We start from the raw sequence: 21,622 nt of genomic DNA on the forward strand, positions 1-21,622 counted from the left end.
AGAGGAGGGCTAAGATTTTAAACAGTTATTTTCCTCTTAATACAATTTGTTTTTAACTCTTACAGAATATATTTTAAGCTAGCCAGCCAGTTACTTTGTGTGCTATGTGGTTAAACAAGAGAGGAAATGCTTACTGCTATGAAAATAAATATCCCTGGCTGGCACTACCTCGGTAATTTACCTAGCCTAAGGTCATTCTAAAGCAGTTTAAATGCATCATTAATCCACAATCCTCTAAAACACTAAAATACTTAAATAAATTACAAAGGAGTAAGATGAGCCCGAAGAGAGGAAAAAACTGTCAAGACATGATACATTAAAATGATGCAAAAAAAAGTCTCTAAGATTCATGAATAAATTATCAGTAAAATGAGAGTCGTGATAAAGACCTAAAGGACACAATGCATTCAGTTTCATCTGGTTTAGGAAGACAAAGAAAAGGAATCTTGGATTGTACCTTTCTACTTGTGAATTTTCATCCACTTAGTTTTAACCTTGATAACTCAAAATCTTCAAGTTCATCTTTATTACATTATTTTTTCTTACTGTAATCATTTTAGGTCCTTGCTTACTATCCATTCTCTTTCCAGCAATCTGAGCACATTGGCCTTACCTGTGCATATGTAAATGTTTGTGTCTGTGTGTGTTGGAGGAGGTGGCTCTAAGTGGCATCACCAAGATCCGAGTTGCCACACTTGCAGAAATGAAGAAAGAGGTAAATAGAGATGTAAATTTACAAGATAAAATTCTATAACAAGGTCTCCAAGGAATTTTATTTTTTTCTTAAATAAACAGAATATCTTAGAAAACCTTGCTTTCTAGATATATTCCTGACCAATCTGTAAAGTGGAATTAGAAAAAAAAAATCAGATTGTAGAATCATATGCAAATTTATGTACAAGTTTAAGAATTCATTTAGGTATGAATCCTGAGTAAGAAGACTTTAAACAGTAATAGAAACACGAAGCACTGAGGAAAGTTCTTTCCTTACTTTTTCCTGTTAATGTCATGCCTGCCAGCCTGTGCCCTTGTCACTTGTGCTTTCCCCCATCCCCAAATCTCAAGCCTTTCATTACCTGTGGTGTCTCAACTATCACACATGAGAAAAATCTTGCACTTCTATTTTCTATGTTCAAGGTTCATCATTTGTTGGGAAATCAGGGCTTGGAACACTGCCAGAACTTCAGTATAAAACAGGAAAATCCAGGGCCTGAGACAGAATGGTTTCAGATGTTAGCAAGGGAACCCCGAAGTGTAGATGCAGTAGTTGAAGGAAACTGTGCCTGTGCTTTCTTTATTCTTGTGGCCTCTAGTATTCCTTACCATTGACCACCAGACTTTGGAATTCCCTGTCATGACCTAGTGATCCAGGATATGTGTCCATTCCCTGTGCATTTCATGAGTGTCCTTTGTACTGACAATCTTTAGGCCTGGACCAGCCTATCCTACCATCTTTATATTTAAGTCTCAAAATATGCACAAATAAAGTACCTTTCACTGGAGTTAAAAACTCATGTTTTAAAAACAACTTAATAAATGCATATGGTCATGTGATTTTTGCCACAAAAAATAGTAGGATACGTGAACTCAATGGTTATTTGTTGAAGTTTTTATGTGCATGGCTCTGGAGGAAGTAGGAAGGATGACAGAGAGGGAAACAACAGTAATGTATTTGTTGTTAAGCACCTTTGTCATTTATGAGGAGGAAAAAAGTATTTGAAATAAAGACAGGAACAATACATTTTAAACTTTTAAGTCTACAATAAAAATAAAACAAAGAAATAGACAAAGACAGGAGGGATAAACTGTACAGAAAATACTAAATGAAGAAGTTTATATCAAATGAGTGTAGCATCTATCTTGAAGCTTTCCAGCTGTCAGGAGTGTCTGATGCTCATCATGTAGGTTAGGAATACACCAACTCATCACAGAGAAAAGTATTTTCCTGAGCTTTGAGAGTAGTATCTCAGGGAGGGTGTGTTGGTAGTTGGGTGAATATTCCTAAATAGAGAAAGTAATACAAACTTAGTGATAGCCTATCCTCCTTCGCTTTATTTTTAAAACAATCTCAAACTGCAGAAGAGTTGTAATAATTCATAGATAATTTTATTTTGCCTGATCAATTAAGTTGCTAATGTGATATACCATCACCCTGAATACTGACACTCGCCTACATAACCATAACACAAGAGCAAAGAACAGGATATGAACACGGAGTCATTACCATACTCTAAATTTCAGGATCCTATTGAGTTTCACGAATAGGCCCTCAAAATATTCTTCATAAGAAAATAATCCATTATTTTCCCTTTCCCCTCACTTCCTCTTGTATGTAATTTTGTATAACCCTGAGGGTCTCCTTCCATTTCCATGCAATTTCCCTTCTCTCTCCCTTTCCCAAATAATACAAGGGGGAGAAATGAATGACAGTAGAGGGGGTAGAGAGAGAAGAGGGGAGGGGAGGGGAGGGGAGGGGGGATAGTAGAGGATAGGAAAGGCAGCAGAATACAACAGACACTAGTATGGCAACATGTAAATCAATGGATGTGTAACTGATGTGATTCTGCAATCTGTATACGGGGTAAAAATGGGAGTTCATAACCCACTTGAATCAAAGTGTGAAATATGATATGTCAAGAACTATGTAATGTTTTGAACAACCAACAATAAAAAAATTAAAAAAAAAGAAAAAGAAAATAATCCAGTTGACATCCTACATGGCATTTAGTTGTAAGTTTCCCTAGCTTTATTCACTATGGATTAGGTGCTAGACTTTTCTTATGTTTGTGATGTTGACACTCCTAAATATTGGAGGCCAGTTATTTTACATGTCAGTTTGGCTTATCTGTTGTTCCATATGGTTTGATTCAAGTTATGTAGTTTTGCAAGGAATACTGCAGAAGTTACTCCATGTTCTCATTGTAGCTAATCTGCAATTGCCCTTTGCCTCATCCTTGTTGATGTTTTAGTTACTTATTGTAGTGACTTTCATCATTCTCCACTGTAAAATTGCTTTTATAAACTCTGTAATTATTTAGTATTTACACGAACACATTTATATCTATATTTATTGTGTATCTATGTTGTTATTAAAAAACATTAATTCACATTGATATTTCCAATTCCAGAGTAATATCTATAGATTCATTCTAGTTTTCTCCTTTCCATATTAACTGCTTTATGTGATGAAAGGAAACATAGCTTATCTTTCCCTTAATATGTTTTCTTATTTTCTTTATTCTTTTATGTTTGAAAAATCTTCCATCACAGCCACCACCTAACTCATATGGGGATGCCCTCACCTTACCAAGGAAAGTTAGTCAGAGCCACAAAAGAAGAAGAACAACTTGACTGCATTAAAATGAAACAAGACAAACCTTCAGTATCATAGGAAACAAAGTATTCAAATCAAAAGACATTTAGGGGATGAGGAATACAATTACATCATAGTTAGGATGATAATTACTAAGGGAGAAAAGAGGAATTCAAATAAAGTATGGGACACATTCGGTCTGGGGTATCTTCAATTACATTGGCTGTTTTTTTCTTGAAAGTTGAGAATAAACACAATGCCACTTTATTATTTCCATATATTTTGATTTATGAAATATTTTCTAATGCTTAATTATTAAAATAAAAAGCTATTAGTTGGCCTTTGTTGTCCTGAAATTCCATGAGTTCACATCTTCTTTAGTGAAAGAAGACTAGACATGAGGGACAGCTGTGCAGAATCAGAAGGAACAGTGAGAAGTAGTTTCCACAAAGTTGAGATGTAAAATCAGATGTAAAATAATCAATCATTTTTTACTTAATTTGAAAAACACATATTCCCACCTAGCATTTTTCTCACGTCAGAGTACAACCCCAGTTTCTGGTAGATATGCTTCAAATTCACTGTTTCCTTCCCCATATCCCTGAAGGAGGAGAGGGAGAGAGAAAAGAGTTGAAAGAAGTTTTTATTATTAATGGTAGTATTAATGATACTATGGGACTGGCTAAATAATAACACACTTTATCATTCTCTTCAGCCCCAAATTTCACATGGAATCTAGAGAGTGCATGAATGTTGCCATCAAGAGTCCTTGTCTTCCTTCTCCTATTAATTGAATATTACAAGAAATTTCCAGAACATTTTTTTCATTTTTATTTAAAACAAACCAATAAAATTATTGTTGTTCTGAATATAATTATTTTAAATTGAGAATACTTATGATAAAAATTGTGTCAGGTTGTCTTTAACATAACAAAATATATTATAAAATTTATTAGCCATTAGAAAGCAATTTACACTTAGGCACTTAAAGATCTGTCATTATATAATATATAAAACTATAATTTATTATCATTCATTAATTCAAATTGTAATTATTAATTATATGCAATTATTAATTATACATATGTATATTGTTGTTTCTCAAGATGACACAGTGAATACTTAGACATCATCAGTTACTTTTAAAATGAATATTATATTCATAAATAAAAATACAATGATCTATGCTAGTGCAGATGTCATATAGTATATCACATACTATATGATAAATAGCCCGTCTGACAAATAAATACATTTTAGAGCTCAAATAACTCATTAGTATTATTAAGCTAGAGATATAAATAAACTATTCTTAAGCTATAAATAAAAATGTGAAATAAAATAAATAAAAATGTGAAATGATCTAGTACCTATGTTAAGCAATAAGTGCTAAAATGAGATCATCACAGGTATACATAAATAGAAACTAGCACACATATGATACAAACACACAAGCATAACAAGGCCACAAACCTATTCGAACTCAGGAAGCGATTTTTTTCTATAGTCCTTTGTGTATTTTTCAAAGTAGAATATTGTGTTCTATTCTTACAGTAATATAAATAGAAACCATGGAAAACTTAGAGAAAATTGCTCATCACCTCATAAATTCTTTCATATTACGCTTCATGTCTAGTGTGTTTGTCAGTCTGTCTTCCAACATGTAATGGCAGAGTAAAGGTGCTTAGAGGAATAAGCAGACTATCCTCTGCCTCTCAATAAATGGTAAAAATAGGTGTCCTCTTTAGTTCAGATGACTCTCATTCTCTCTGCTCTCTACTATGAAATATTGCTGCTTGTGACAGTTATCCTTATTCAAGGCTCTTAATTAAATGACTCCATCTCCTCACCCTGGGAACCAGAACATTCAAACATGACAACAGCTAACCTCTCCTCCCCTGGGTTATCAGGATTCTCTTTAGCCACTTGCCCAGAACTTCATCTAAACCTGTCTGACTCAGGCTTTGATTCTTTACTCCACTTGCCTATGACGATGATTAGGAGACCACTTTTCATGATTTGGGGTAACATCTTTATAGGGTATGTCTGCACTTTTTGGGGGGTCTAGTATATCTTCACTCCTTCTAAAATCTACTAAATATCACATACTGAAAATGCATGCTAAATGTAAAAATCTATTAATCTCTGTATATCATATGCTCTCAAATGACTGGAATAGAACAGAAAATTCTAGATTCCTTATTGTCTGGGTATTCCTACAAAAAGAGGCTTCTGGAAAGCTGAGTAGTGTTAGTATTCTACATTTACCAAGCCATTTCATCTCAGGTTCCAGTGTGACACTTCCAAAGAGGTAAGTACCTGTGACAGCATTGCTAAGGATGAAAAGAAAATGCCACTAGTCTCAGGAACATTGAGACTTGAAAAATGCCCAGGCTTGCCTGTGAACTCATTTTGTGGTTTTGGCAAACAACTTTGCTTGCTCTCCTCATTCGATACCTGAAAAAGTTAGGGAAGATTGTTTTATCAATCTCGAAGTGGCAATCAGTTTGATAGATAGGAAAACATACATTTGGCTTAAAACGCCTGGCATGGTGGTGCATGCCTGTAATCAAAGCTGCTTGAGAGGCTGAGGCAGGAGAGTGGCAAGTTCAAGGAGGTCAACTTAGGCAAATTAGCAAAAAACCTATCTCAAATGCAAACAAACAAGAAAAGGGCCAGGGATGGAGCCCAGTGGTAGAACACCCCTGGGTTCAATCTCCACTTCCACAAACAAAACATAGTAAAACAACACTTATGATCATAGAATCCTGTTAAGTATCAGTGTTAACTTTGTACACTATAGCATTTGTTTACTAACTGGTTTCCAAGTGTTATCCTAAATCCAGGAAATATGAAGACATTGCTAAAATAACAAGTTCCATAAAATGAAATCTTTAACAAAAAAATCAGTGTTCTCAAATTGTGACAAGAACATGAAAACATGCTAGAAAAGTATGATAAAAAAGAGATGGCAATGCATATTTTTTTTTGGCATTTTCAAACACTAGCCAAAGTAATTTTGCTAAAGCAGTGTGTTTCTAAAAAATAAAGATCAGCATGTGTTAGAGAAATGAAGTTGTTAGAGAAGATAAAAAGTATATTAGCGTATTCTACAATAGTTCACATAACTGAATATATTTATTTTAATAGACTAGAGCTAATGTTACTAAATCCGTCAAAGTTGCCTAATACTGACTTTATGCCAAAGCTAATTTAACAGCAATATCTGATATTATAACTTAGACAATGCTATTGGTAAACAGTCAAGCTAAAGAGTGGAAATAAAATTTCTCCTTATCATTGAAGATACAAATTTTATACAATAATCAAACCCTTGCTATAGGCCTGAAACAAAATATAACAAAAGCAAAAAAAATGTGAAAAGTAGGCAGAAATTACCATTAAAAAGTAACTGACAGCTAGGTATGATGGCACGCACTTGTAATCCCAGCAATCTGGGAGGCTGATGCAGGAGTTTCGAAAGTTAAAGGCCCACCTCAGAAACATAGGGCGATCCTGTCTCAAAATAAAATATAAAAAGGGCTGGGGATGTGGCTGAGTGGATAAGTGTCCTGGGTACAGTCTCCTGTACCAAAAAAATAAAAGTAACTGACAGAATTTTAGAATAGTTAAGGTCTTAGGCCAGGTAAATAGGTGGCTTATGGCAGAATAAAGTTATTTTTCCCAGTTCCATTTTATTCCTAATATTAGCATTTTTAACAAATTCTGGCTGAACATAAGTCATACATAAATTAATTAAAATTAATGTAAGATATTAAAAACCAAGAATTTTTTCACAGATTACAGTTGCTATAGGTAATAAATATTTTTAAGAGGTTGAGCATAAATATATCTGTGGAAATTATCAGTTGACAGTCAATTCATTGAATAGTAATTCATTGAATAACAACTGTATATTGCGATTTGTACTGTAATTCACATTCACTGAAAAATGCAAGTGTTTTTAACTCTTTACCTAGACTTCACATACTATTTTCTGTATTTACTACTTCTAACATTGCTCAGTATACCATTAATCAGGTAGTATGTGGAATAGGCCTTAGGGGAGGACCATCAAAATTAGATTTGGACCTTCCCATGCCATTTTGTATTAATTAAAATGAGCATTTAAAGCAGCTTAAAAATTGAAAAGTAATTCCCAAATCTATAACTTCAGGGAAGTGTGTTGAAATGAGGATAAGTGATTGAAACATTTTGCTTTGATCCTGGGAGGACTAAGAGGCTTATCCCCTGTTTATCTAAAAATGCAAGTATATGAGCCTCAAATATTCTCCACCAGTAGAGATACCTTTTATCCTTTAACTCTATGACTTTCTTGCCTGGCTATTGAAAAAAAATCATTCCTATTTACAATTTCTAAGTGACTTTTGGTGGGGGGAGGTATTGGGGATTGAACACAGGGGCACTGGACCACTGAGCCATATTCCCAGTCCGTTTTTCTATTTTATTTAGAGACAGGGTTTCACTGAGTTGCTTATTGCCTCACTTTTGCTGAGGCTGGCTTTGAACTCATGATCCCCCTGCCTCAGCATCCTAAGCCACTGAGTTTATAGGCATTTGCCACCACTCCTGGCTTAAGTGACATTTTTGACAATCATGGTTACATTTTTTTTACACTTACTCAAATAAACCTAATAAATGAGGGAATGAAAATGATAATTAATAAAATGAGAAACAAACTGTAATTCAATACTTTCTTGCAACACACTCATATATCTAAAATTAACATAGTGGAATAGATATATCTATATATTTTTTTCAATGTCATACAATCTAAGAGAGAAACACTTTAAATCTAGTCATGGGTAAGAAAATAAAAACAGACATCAAATAGTAAGACATAAGATAAATTGACTTATGAGATAAATAAATAGGAATGAACTACCCAATTTAAAGTTTGAGTTGCAAGAAAGAGAATAAAAATAATAAAACTCAGAAAAAAATACAGACTAGATTTGTAGACTAAATTTTACATTTTAAAAAGAAAATATTGATAGCACATATCTGATTGTTTTGCCTGGATGAAAGTATCTTAAAAAGTATAATTCTTAAAGAAATTTTTATCAGAATCTATATATTTCATCTGTAAAATAAACATGAAGCAGCCTAGGTACCCATGGACAGATGATGGGATAAAGAAAATGTGGCCTAATATACAATGAAGTATAATTCAAACATAAAAAAGACTGAAATCCTGTCAATTGCAGCAAAATGGATGGCCCTGGGGGACACTCACTATAAGTGAAATAAGTCAAACATAGAAAGACCAGTACCACGTGTTCTTGCAATGTGTAGAAGCCAAAAGAAGTGGAATAGTGATTACTAGAGATTGGGAAAGGCATGGGGAATGGTCAGAAAAAAAAGTTGGTTGGATTTGATCAGTGCTCACTATATTCATGTTGGATATATAACACTGAACCCGATTAATAGGAATAATTCATATGTGTCAATAAATCTTTTGAAAACATGAAACATTTTCCCATGAGGAAACAGTCACAGAAAGTGAGCATTTGTATATATCTACCTGAAACTTTACAAATTGATTAACCATCCAGAATAAATACATTACCTTAAGATTACTGAAAAAATAAAATGTGTCTCAAATAAGTAGAAATATGCAATTGAAGAACACAGAGAAACAACATAAAATCATACTATTATAAGAAAAATCATTCTTTAGTGTTCAAGTCAGACAAGTAACATAATATGTATACACATATTTTAGCATAATAATCAACGCAAACCCGGGTCATATTTTTTTTGTTAGGTAACAGCACCTAGAATTCTATGTTTTAACATACAAATATTATGACACAGACAAGTGTCATGGCATTGATCATTCTTTCCAATTTTGTGTCCACCTAAAACTAAAAAATAAATATTAAAAAAAGAATACTTGGAAATGACATTTCTATGAATGGATGCCATTGAGCTGATAATATATTTTTTAAAGTTGATTTAAATAGCTCTCTGTATTGTGCATCCTATACATTTCTGCACATGATTTAAAAGTGGATCACAGCCAATAAAACTTCTTAAAAATCACTTGAATATGCTATTGTAATGAACACAAAAGTAACTAAATGAAAGAAGGTCAAAGTTTAGTAACTGGTGGATAGAAATGTCACAATGAAAAGTTAAAAGCTGACCATACTGCTGTACAAACAGGAGTGATATAATTAATATGCTTGACATAATTTAGCATGATGAGGAACATCATGGAATCATCTCATTAAACACAATACTATTTAATTACCAGAACAGTAAGACATTTCCCTCCAAGACACTGCATTTAGTATGCCTCCACCAAATAAAGCTTGGCATAGTTTTTCTAATTCCTACAATTTTTTCTAATCTCTTTCATAAGTTTTACCCTTGAATCCCCTCCCCCTTCTCTCTTTGCTTCACATTCCTGCTACACCACTACTAATTAAAATGAACCTAAGCAAATCAAGGTAAACTTTTCAAAAAGAAGGGGCTGTTCAAAGGAAGACCTGTGCTGGAGAATCAAACTAATAGAAATTTTAAGGTTTGAAGCAGTCAACTTAAAAAAAATCCCTTGAAATATATCAGTCTAGATTCTTAAAATAAGTGCTTTTAATGAAGTGTGGTGTTTGGTGTTTCTTTGTAGGATATACTAATGAACTTGGCCATATACTTTTTTTGTAGATAGCTGAAGTATTAAACACAAGTCTTTCCTAAATTGCCATGGCTGCTATTTAAATGTAGACATATGTGCCTACCTATTTTATAACAGTTTTATAAAAGTTTTACCACAGATATTGTCATAATTAGAGAAAGAGCAGATGCAACTATTATAATGTGCTCTTTATCACAGCTGTTTTTAAATGTGATTATTTGCTTCTCAATAAAATTATTAAATGACACTCAGCACACTCAGATGTCTATGTATTTGAAGAAATCTCGTTGTGATTTTCAGTATCAGGATCAACCTAGTATTGACATAATTGCATACTTAATCAGGATGAGGTTGACAGAAGAAAGCAGGTAATGTGTACATTAATTCATGATTGACAACAACTTACCTTCTTCTATTCACATTTGTTTGGTAGTGCCCTCACATATTGAAATTTACATGGTGAGTGTGCACAGGTTTATTTTTGAATCTATACAGATTAGCTCAAGTAAGTTCAATACATACAAGACAACTCACATCTATGACTCTTCATTTTTCTAAGTAATGTTTTATCAATTGCCTCATCATGACCAGATAATTCTAGGACCTGGTCTAGAAATTGGAAAAAGACAATTTCTGACTATGTTATCTTCATGAGACTGCTTTTACGTAGCTTAAAACAATAGAAATTTATTCTTTTATAATTCTGGAAGCTGAGAACCTGAAATCAGGGTGCTGGAAGGGCTGCAATATCTGTGGAGGCTCTAGAAGAGAGTTCTCCCTGCTTCTTCCAGCTCTGGTGGCTACTGGCATTTTTTAAATTCCTTGGCTCTGGCCACATCACTCCAATCTCTGCCTCCATCTCCTTAGTGTCTTCTTTGTATGACTTATGGCCACATTGATGCAGGAATCCAGTACCTCCACCAAAGAGGACCCCCACCACAATTAACATATAAGCTTTTCTCCTAGTCAACAAGAATTTTACAAAGAATATCAGCAGGATTTCTGCAGTGAGCTCATTGTGGTTTGAGGCTTCTTCTTTCTTGTAAAGGCTAGGTTTCTCTTTCTGCATTCAAGCTTGTTGCTATGCAAAAGTTACTATTACTGTTTTCCTTGGTAAAAACTTGTGAAGCCTCTGTCTGACCTAAAATGTGGTACAAAGAATAGCTGCTATGTATCCACCCACTGTCATGTAACCACCCCCATTGAGTATAAATTTTTAGCCATTGCCCTCTGGACTACTGCAGCTGAAACAAACCTGCCTCCTGAAAATTCTTGGATGTCCAGCCTCATTTGTCTTACATAAACATCACTTGAGTCTGTCAGCCTGTCTTCACATTGCATTTCTCCTTTCTATGTCTTCTCTTATATCCATCAAATCTCCCCGATATGCCTTTTACAAGAAAGATACGCACAGGTCTTACAGCCCAGCTGGATAATTCCAACTATGTCTGTGTCTTAAGATCTTTAAATTAGTCACAACAACAAAGACCCTTTTTCCCCCCAAATAAGGTAACATTTACAGGTCCAGGAATTAATACCTGTACAAATCTTCCTAGAAGCCACCATTGAACCCAAGACTAAGTTTAAGAAACTTCCCAATTTATGGAAAATAAAACTTACTGATTAATGGAGAATAAAGGACCTAAACATGTAATTAGTATACAGACTAAGTATTTTTTTTTATAAAGGCAGAAGAAAATAAAGCTAACCTAATACTTAGAAAAGGTATGTCTCCCAAGCATGGGGGATCAAGGAGAAGTTTCCCAGAGAGAGCTTCAAGGAAAGTAGAAATTATCCAGGCAAGAGTGAAGACAAAAAATATGTAAATTCCTAGAGAACAAGAAGCATGATACTCTTCAGGAAACTAAAAGAAGCTTGAAGTGGTTGGAGCTTAGAGAGTCTTGGCAGTGAAGTAGTGAGCAATCAGGCGTGAGTTTATATCCAGAAGAGTTTGGGTAAGCTGTATTAAAGAATTTGAACTTTAATCTAACACTGTAAGAGTCCAGTGGCAGTAGCTTGTTCAGTTAAGAACTCTGGATAAACAACTCCAGCTTCTCTGAGAGTAGATCTGAGGACAGGCTGGAGGCAAGAGCATTAAGTTAGAGTGTCCCTCATAGAAATCCAGTGAAGTGTTTAAGCTGGTCCCAAAAAGCACACTGGAATGAGGGTTATGTAAATAGATTCAAGAGACACCTGGTAAAAAGAATTGCTAGTCAACAGTTGAACTTGACAGTAAAGATAACGAAGGTACCAAGGTACCAATTATTATTATCAGGCCTTGGACAATAGGGAATAGAAGGCACAGATGAAATTCATATAAAACATGCACACTTAAAAATATCTGTTTCCATGAGCTGGGGTTGTGGCTCAGTGGTATAGCGCTAGCCTAACACATGTGAGGAACAGAGTTCGATCTTCAGCACCACATAAAAATAAATAAATAAAATAAAGGTATTATGTCCAACTACAACAAAAAAAAAAAAAAAAGAAAAGAAAAGAAAGAAAGAAAGAGAGAAAATTCATGAAAAAAGATTACCTGTTTCCAGATTCCAGGTTTTTTATGTGGTTCATATTCTTAGGAGAGAAATATGGATTAGTGATAACAATTTGGAAGACGTCAACTGAAACCACATGGGTTGTGAGAGGTATCCCAGGAAGAGTACAGAACAAGAATACAATGACCTCCCCAAAACAATATTTTCAGGAAAGGTACATAAAGCAGAGTCTGTAAAGGACACTGGCAAACATGTTTCTATATTGGTGGCTATTGGGAAGGAAAGTAAGGACAGGAGAATTAAAAGAGGCCTTTGCACAATGAAACCTAAATTACCAGTGAACAATCACTCTCATGTTTTCCTAGTCTGATCTCTTTCCTGTTTCTCAAAGCTGCCTTTTTAATCCCTTCTTTCCTCAAGTCTCCTGTGCCACAATCTCTTTTCTTTGGATGAATTTTACTTTGTGGGGAAAGGGCCTATGGAGAGTGGGAATTAAATCCAGGGATGCTTTATCACTGAGCTACATCCCCAGATTTTAAATTTTGAGGCAGGGTCTCACTAAATTCCTTAGGCCCTTGCTGAATTGCTGAGGCTGGCCTCAAAGTTGTGATCCTCCTGCTTCAGGCTCCCCAGTCACTGGGATACAAGTATGCAATTATCTTCTTGCTTGACCATGACCATTATTCTTAGTAGGAGAGTATTTAGTTAAGTTCTGTGAAGCAGCATGACTAATGAGAAGTGCTTTTGGAATTAACCAATAGGAGATTACTGATGATATTGGTGAAGAAAGTTTATGCATGTTAGTGAGAGTTCAGTTCAACTGGAGGTGGGCAGTATTGGGGGCCATCAACTAGAAGCGTCCTTTGATTCTGAAGAGTAGACAGGGCATAGAGTAGCTAAGTGTTATGTGGCACTGAAAGTATTTACTTTGCTCTTGCTCCTCAGGCCCCTCCAACAGTGGGAGAAACCTCAACAAGTTTAAATAGTAAGGAAAAGGATGGACTGGAAAGGAAAAGTCTGAAAATAAATGAATGGGAAGCAAAAAGAAAACAATATGTGAACGTTCCTAAATAAAGCTGTGTCCATGGTCTGGAGAGGGGTTCCATATTTATCATAGAGCTAGGGACGCTGAGCTAGGGACGCTTTTCCATAGTAACAGGAAGCAAGTGGATGAAAATACCCAAGTAAATGCTGCTGCTTTTTCTGGTTTTGTGACACAGAGTCTTGACTCTCCTAATATGAAATACCACACTCTGTGAAGGATGAGACAAGGGTGCATGCTGAGCAAGGTAGCAGGGGTGGTGCCATGGGAAATTAGAGGAGAGGAATAAGCAGCTTTGGAAAGCCAGAGAGGGAGCAGAATAGGAAGGAGTTTAATGATTTTGTAGGGTAGGTTAGGTTTCACTAGACCAGCTTGAACTTTAAAAATACTGTTTCTGTGGAGGTGACGTGACCAAGCAATATTTACTCTCTGATTCCATAGCCTGGAATAAAGTGACAGCTCCCAGTCCTACAAACAAAACAACAAAAAAGCAACAGCAGAAGCCTTGAGCTAAAAACATATTTCTCACATCACACACATTTCAATAATTGGAAATGCAGTTAGACTCAACAGAATCTTTTTTTTTTCAGGATGCAAAAGTCTCAAGTTTTTTTCAACATTGCAAGTCTTTCATCCATTTATCGAGCCAATTACTGCTCAAATCAATCCAGATGAAAAAAATATATATTCTTTCAGGAAAATTTCAAAGGAAAAGGGAGAAGAGAAGGCTCTGAGCAAGAAAGAAGAGGGTCCAGGATATAAAGAAATAAGATGAGCTTGCATTTTTAGACTTGCTCAAACACTATCCCAGTCGCTTGCCTCTTGCTTGTCCTTTTCTGTGTATTTCATTAGAACTCAAGATGTTTGCCCCGGAATGTCAAGAATCTTCTAAAAATATGAATTTTCCTTCAGCTTGTAAGAAAGCGGCTATACTTCTATACAAGGCAAGAGGGGGTACAACCTGAACTCATGGTGGGTCATCTGAATCTTTCTGTTAGGTTCTCTAAAGCAGGATACAATCCACCAGGCTAGGAAGTAGAAGAGTTCTTAACTCTCTTCACCATCTGGTTTTATGCAGCTTTTCATTCCTAGGCCTTTGCAGCCAGCTCTTTTCTTGGAATCACTACCGAGGTAGTGAGATGCACTTCCTTGGTCATGTTATTCAACAATACTTTCCACCAGCCTCATTCTTGATTTTTTTTTCCCCAATTCTACCTTACTGTTGGAAGCAACCAGAAATAATGTTAAATAAAATAAAGTTCTGTAAAATAATAACATATTTGACCCTGAGACATTTTCAGATAATCCTCTTTGGAAGTTTAGACTAATTTAATGACACAATTTAGAAAAGAGTGTTTTTTTTTCCCTGAGGGCAGAATACAAGTTCAGAAATTAATACCGTGTGGAGAGAACAAAACTGAAAATACAGGGGGAAAGGTCATCAAAATAGCTGGTTGCTGATTGCATATTCTGGGAAGAGTATAATTCGTAATCTAGTTTGCTTCTGACATGCAGTAGGGCCATATGAGCCCTCTGTTCAAATTATAAATACTTTCAAGTTTAAGTACCTTATTATGTTCTATATCAGCCACTCAAGAGTAAATAAGAAAAATAAAAAGAAGTTAAAGGTACTTCAAAATACTTTAAAAATTTTTAAAAAATGTTAAAATTTGTCCAAAAGAGGACCACATTTATGATGGATCATGAAAAAAAGGATGTAAAAAATGTTTTTCCTTTTTTCAATCCCAATTATAAGTCCATAATCAGTCTAATAAATAACATTTTAAATTGCTTATTATTTATGATGATTTTTAATCATTTTATGCATATTAATTTATTTAACCCTTACATCAACTAATCAAGTAGGAATTATTTTTATGCCCATTTTAGAAACATTGCAAGTCTTTCATCTAAAGTACAGAGAAGATAAGTAACTTTCCCAAAGTGACACATCTAGTTAAAAGCTAAAGCTAGTACGTTTGGCTGTAGTTTCTATCCCCTTACCTACGTTACATATTATCTTTTATAGTTGTGTTATTTTAGAATTTCTTGAGTTGCAATGATCTAGGATATTTCTAAAGTAGTAGTATTATACAGTGAACTTTACATACAGTCTTAACACGATAGTGATAAAATAAACATTATATCTTCTTTAAAGTTTTTAAAAAATTATTGCATTTGTAATATATGATAGTAATATTACAGGTATTATGGATTGTTGTGAGGATTTACAAGCAGCTTATTATGGTACCTGGAACATGTGAGTAGCTCAATAAATATTACCTTAAATTTTGCTCTGAATAGATTAAATTTAATTCTTATTATTTTGTTTCATAGTCATACTAATCATGTTAACATCAACCTTTATTATGTTGAGATTCTTGGCAAGCAGACACTACCATCTCTTCATCCTGGCAATACATATCATCACTCTCCCATCCATTCCTACTTGCTAGACTTAAGTATTCTCTTGTTCCTTTTTTTTTCACTCTATGTATCTGGTCACTGCATTTATTTTGACACAGGCATTGTGGACTTATTGACAAAGTGGCTTCATGGGTTTGCAAGATCTCCGTTTAGAATTATAGGCTTCAACAACTACCGGAAAGCAGGTACCATAATTATAATGCAATTACCTACCTACCCATCGTCTATCGAGCTGACATGTGTAATATATCTATATTGCCTTAAACTTTACAGAATATTTCATAATTTTTTTAATTGACTCTCTAAAGTAGCAAGATAATTGCATGGGGAAAATATAAGACTGCTTTGCCAGAAAATTCATACTATTAGAAGCACAGGCTCTAAATTTCTAAAGTTACCTTTAAAATTATAACATTTTCTGCTTTTCTCCTCTCCTTTGTTTTACTTGACAGTCTCAATCTGCCTTAGGTATTGTCCCTTCCTCCTCTCAGTGCACCAACCTTCTAGCTTGTCCTGTTTGTTACAGTTCAGGACTCCAAATTCAGATGATGTCTCTAATATTTATGGATGTTAAAAAAAACAAAATATTTTAGTTGCATATTTATGATTGCCATTGAAACTCTCACAAATTTGCTTAAACCTCCACACAGTATGAGACTGCAGTCAAGACAGAGTCAAGGATAGACTGCCAGTTCTAATAATCTTTCCAAAGTTATCATTTGTCCTAAACCATGTGGCTAATAACATGCCTAATCATGTTCTCATTCTATAAATGCAGAGTACATGGACCCATATTCTTTGTGTCTTAGCCTTGAATTCATTTAGATAGAAGAAGTTAATTCAGTGAAATGCTGGGAAATTTAAATTAGCAAACATGCAAAAAAAATTAGAATGAGGCCACATATCAATATCCCACAAAAACTGATATTTTTCTACCTCTTCTAAACTCTAAATGGTTTAAGTATGTCCTCTTTATAAAACAACTTTCTAGCTTTATATTATAGGTGTATATGTGACTTTCTTAACTAATAGATCCTAAGCTAATTGAAAACAGATTTATGGCTTCATCATTTATTTCCCTCAGGGCCTAGCACAGTATTCTGTACAAATTGCATATCCAATAAATATTTTATCAACAATAAACAGACAAATTGATAGTGATGCAGCTTATATATTTTATTATATCTGTATTAGGTTTATGGAATATTTAAGCTCATTTAATACCTTTAATAGATGTTCTAAAAACAAAGAAAAAAGTATAGACTGCTGTTTGTTAAGCTTTCCTTAATTATTTTCCATGTACCAAGCAATTTACATACATAAATCCAATTAGTTTGTGCAGCTACATTTTTATGAAGTAATTTCTGTGTTTCCATATGAGGAAATGGGTTTCATAAATGGTAAGTGATTTTTTTTTTTTTTTGTACCAGGGAATGAACCCAGGAGGGCATAACCACTGAGCCACATTCCCAGCCCTTTTTATCTTTTTATTTTATTTTATTTTATTATTTTGAGATAGGGGTTTGCTGATGTAGCTAAGTTCCTGAAGCTAGCTTTGAACTTGAGATCCTCCCACCTCAGCCTCCTGAGCCACTAGGATTATAGGTGTGCACCACCAGCACCTGGCTCCACCATACACTCTGTAATGGAGGAGGCCAACACATGAAATTAAAGTGTTAGCATCTACCTTAGCTTGATCCCAACCCACCTAACTTTTATAAGATGAGGCAACTCACTGTTACCACTGTGACCTAAAACTCTGTGCAATGAGTAAGGAACTATATCATTCTCTGCATTTTTGAATGGTCATGATAATCAAAGCAAATTCTATACTGCTCTTTTTATTTCATAAAAAAAAAAAACATTTCTATCTCTTCAGTTGACTATGTAGAAAATCAAGAATGGCCATGCAACATGCTTTCTGGGTCCCCTAACTCTACAAAGTGAACATAAATTTTATAAAGCAGCTGCACTGAATTGATAGTGTCACTCACCTCTTAACTTTTTTTCTAAAGAATAAACCAATCCTATTCCTCCTTTCATGACTGAGATTTAAACAATAAAAGTAATTTTCAAGTTCTTACTGGTAATTTGTATGAAGAAAATACCTGTACATGTGAGGCATGGGCTTTATTCTTATTGAAAATAAGTGTTACCACTACAAATACATAATTCTCTTTGTTTCCCTTCCATTAAAGTATTTCATTTTTGAACAGCTCTTTGGTACAATATGTCAATAATTTGTTACTTTTTGCAATGAATAATAAAATGAAGACGACTTAAAATTAACAACCTGTCTTTAAGTACTACACAAAAAGGAAATACAAAAAAAAAAAAAACAAAAAACTTTTGTTTTCCAGATTAATTTATTCATCAGTCCTCTCTACTAGCTTTAACACATCTATGGTACTGTTCTGCCATTCTGTCTTGGCAATGCCTCTAAAGGAGAATACTTATTTAAAAAACACAATTATCCTGCTAAAGGCCGTGATTGCTTATAAATACTTACTATATATAGATATACACTTTTAAATATTTACCGTATATGTGTATACACACACATATATATTACAACACGCACACACACACACACTTGTAAATACCATATGTATGTGTGTAAGTAAAACACTAAACTATATCTCTTAAGCCTTGCCATACACTGTTTAAGATGCTATGCATTTAATCTTTATTATGACATGAAAGATTACCATCTTCATTTTTTAAAATAAAATTTGGTCTGGGGAAGATCCATGAGATGCTTAATGTCAAAAAGTGCTAAAAACTGGAGCCAGAATTTGAACCAAATTATATGATTCCAGTGCTCACACAATAACCTACTAAGGGAGAGCAAGACACTGTGGAATTTCTGCTATTTCTTCTCACATGAAGTCATTGAGATCATCCTGTGGGAAACACATGTCAAAAATAAGGAGAAGGAATACCCACCTCATTCCAAGTTAGGTGGAAGCCCTGACAATTTGGTCATTTTAATATGATAAAAATATTTCAAGTATTATGACTGTTTCTAGACTTTAAGTACAGAAACAACATTTTACAGGTATTTGGTACTTGGAGTGATTTGAAATTCTCCTTCTCAGCCATCATCAAGACACCTGCACTCTTTTAAACAGAAAGTTGGTAGCTGCCACCATACTCTATGGCAGCCAGAAACGTGTTAATTTTATTAAAATATAACTGTGAATTTTCCTATTTATAATCTGTGGCACTCTAATACGCCAAACACTCTCGTGATTCTCACACTTTCAAAACAGATGCAAGCATTTTTAGAAACAGATGCATTTTCTTTAACTTTTTCCATAATTTCCTAGAATTACATTAATAATATTTAAATGGTGCGTCAGACTCAACTAACTATTGTAGATTCAAAGCAATGAAATACGCAAGACCTTCCAAAAGTTAAAAATACCGTGGAAAAATGAAACAGTTGGGTGGATTTAATTTTTCTTCATAAGTGAGACTATGAGTGTGGGCATATGTACGTGTACGTGTTCTGCTACATGAATGTGTGAAACGAATACGTTTAATTTGAGAGTATTGCTAATCCAGCCCACATTTTGCTTTTCAATCACAATAGAAGGAGAAAATTTGGAAAAAAAAAATTTGGTGTAATTTACCTTGAATTCATTGTGAACCCTAAATAAATATTTATATATTCACCCTCTTTTTAATGCCACTTGTTGAGTTCAGAAGTAGTGGACATTGGTAATATTATTGAAGAAAGGTGAAGGTAATGGTAAACTGTTTTATCTTTTGTGAGTGCCTTATCTCTTCTTTTCATCATTTAAATATACAAGATATATTAGAATAGATGGTCTTGTCAGATGATTTTAAGCATCTGAAATTCCCTGCCCTAACACTCTTAACCATCTATCTGCAAGGCAAACAAGGGAGAAATGAGAATCATTGCAATACAAAACATGTCCATGTCTGATTGTATATGACCCTTACTTGGCAGAATGTGTGTCCCTTATTTTAAGTTATATCTTCTTCTGTAAGGTTATTCTTGGTGTCTCTTAGCTGTTTTTTTTTTTTTTCTGTATAAAAATGTTACAAGGAGAAACATAGTTGCAAACTTTCTAAAGGTTGTCATGGTTGCTCCTGATAATTTTTTTTTCAAAAGAAATGTATTCAATTCTCTTCTGTACACCACTGAAATCACCCAACCTTTCTCACCTTTTTCCTATAGATTCCAGCTTGATTTGGCTTCTATTATGGGAAAAGCTTATAGGAGGCTAATTGATTCAGCACAGCTTGTCTGACTCAGAAATGAACAGAAGGGGGAGAAAACACTATCTAATTTTTTACCAGCTTGTGAACAGAAGACGGTTTTACACTCTGTCTCCCATGGGGCAGTGTGATGAACTAATCATGTAGCGATCCACTAGGTCACAGCAAATAATTAAGACACTTGTTACAGTGGTCTGTGTGCTGCCATCCCATAGTGATTCTGAATGGATTTTCCATAAATTCAAGAAAAGGTCCTTTAAAGCCCTAATTTAAAGTCCACATCATAGCTAATTAAGAACAGTATGGCTCAAAGAAATGCATCATTTCACATCTACTGTGTTGAGGATGTACTATCCTGAGTGCAGAGAAGAAAATCTTCATTTTTTTTTTTTTTTTCCTGCTTTAGCTCTTCCAATATCTAAGGTGTCTGCTGGAGAAGGAGCACAAACTTTACAGCTTTAGTGATCGGCATGACAAAACAAGGCTAAAGTCAGTTTGCATACACTGGGTACCAATTATCTGACATTTTTATATTATAAGACACATTTTTAAATGCCATAGAAAAAAATGTTCCCTGTCAAAGAGAAGAGTCTTCCTGAAGGAGGAGAGAAGGATAGAGGCTGTTTAACATTTAAAATTCTTTTGGACAGAAATCTAAGGGATCTATCTGTTTCAGAGAAGGTTTTTTTTTTTTTAATTGTTGTTTTGTTTTTTGTTTTGTTTTGTTTTTGTTTCTTGTTTTTTGATTTTTAAGGAAAGTTAAGTTACTAATGGGCAAAGCATCCTTTACATGCGAATCTGGCTAAAACCAAAACATAATTTTTCACCTCATAATATTTTTCACCTCCAAGGTGGGATCTCTCAGGACTTCATACATCTCATTATGTGACAAGCTTGAGTAGCTCTAGTTTGTAATTAGAAATTCTGAAAATCTTAGAAATAAGAAAGTTCCACAAGGTCAAAATGACTTAGAGGGTCTAGTTTTGTGTTTGTTTTTGTCTGTGTTTTGTTTTTTAATGCAGTGGATGACCCTGGCCAACACAAACCTCTAAATTTTCTCTGAATATTTCTTAGAATATCTGATATGAAATTGTGGGGTTTTGATCTTTGTTTTTATTTTTAAAAATTATAAAATCCTTTCACATTGTGAATATTCTTGAATTACTTCTTCAATTCAGTTTTTTTCCAACTTAGTTGCTGAACTACTAGTATAGTTATTTTCTTAATAATTTTGGTTAATCTATTTAATGTATTTAAGAACAGAAAATGTTTTGTCATAGATTTTTCTATGTATACTTGAATAAAGATTAGGAAGATAAATAAATTAATACTGGATGCAATAGTTATAATTACATCTTAATGCACAACTTAATTAAGGCCTAAATATATAGCTGTACTTTCATTCGAATACGGCTGAAACCCAGAGAAGAGTAGTA

This window comes from Marmota monax, unplaced genomic scaffold (genome assembly GCF_021218885.2).
Source record: "Marmota monax isolate L192 unplaced genomic scaffold, Marmota_monax_Labrador192_F-V1.1 WCK01_AAM20220418_F8-fsc00040, whole genome shotgun sequence".
NCBI lineage: Eukaryota > Metazoa > Chordata > Mammalia > Rodentia > Sciuridae > Marmota > Marmota monax.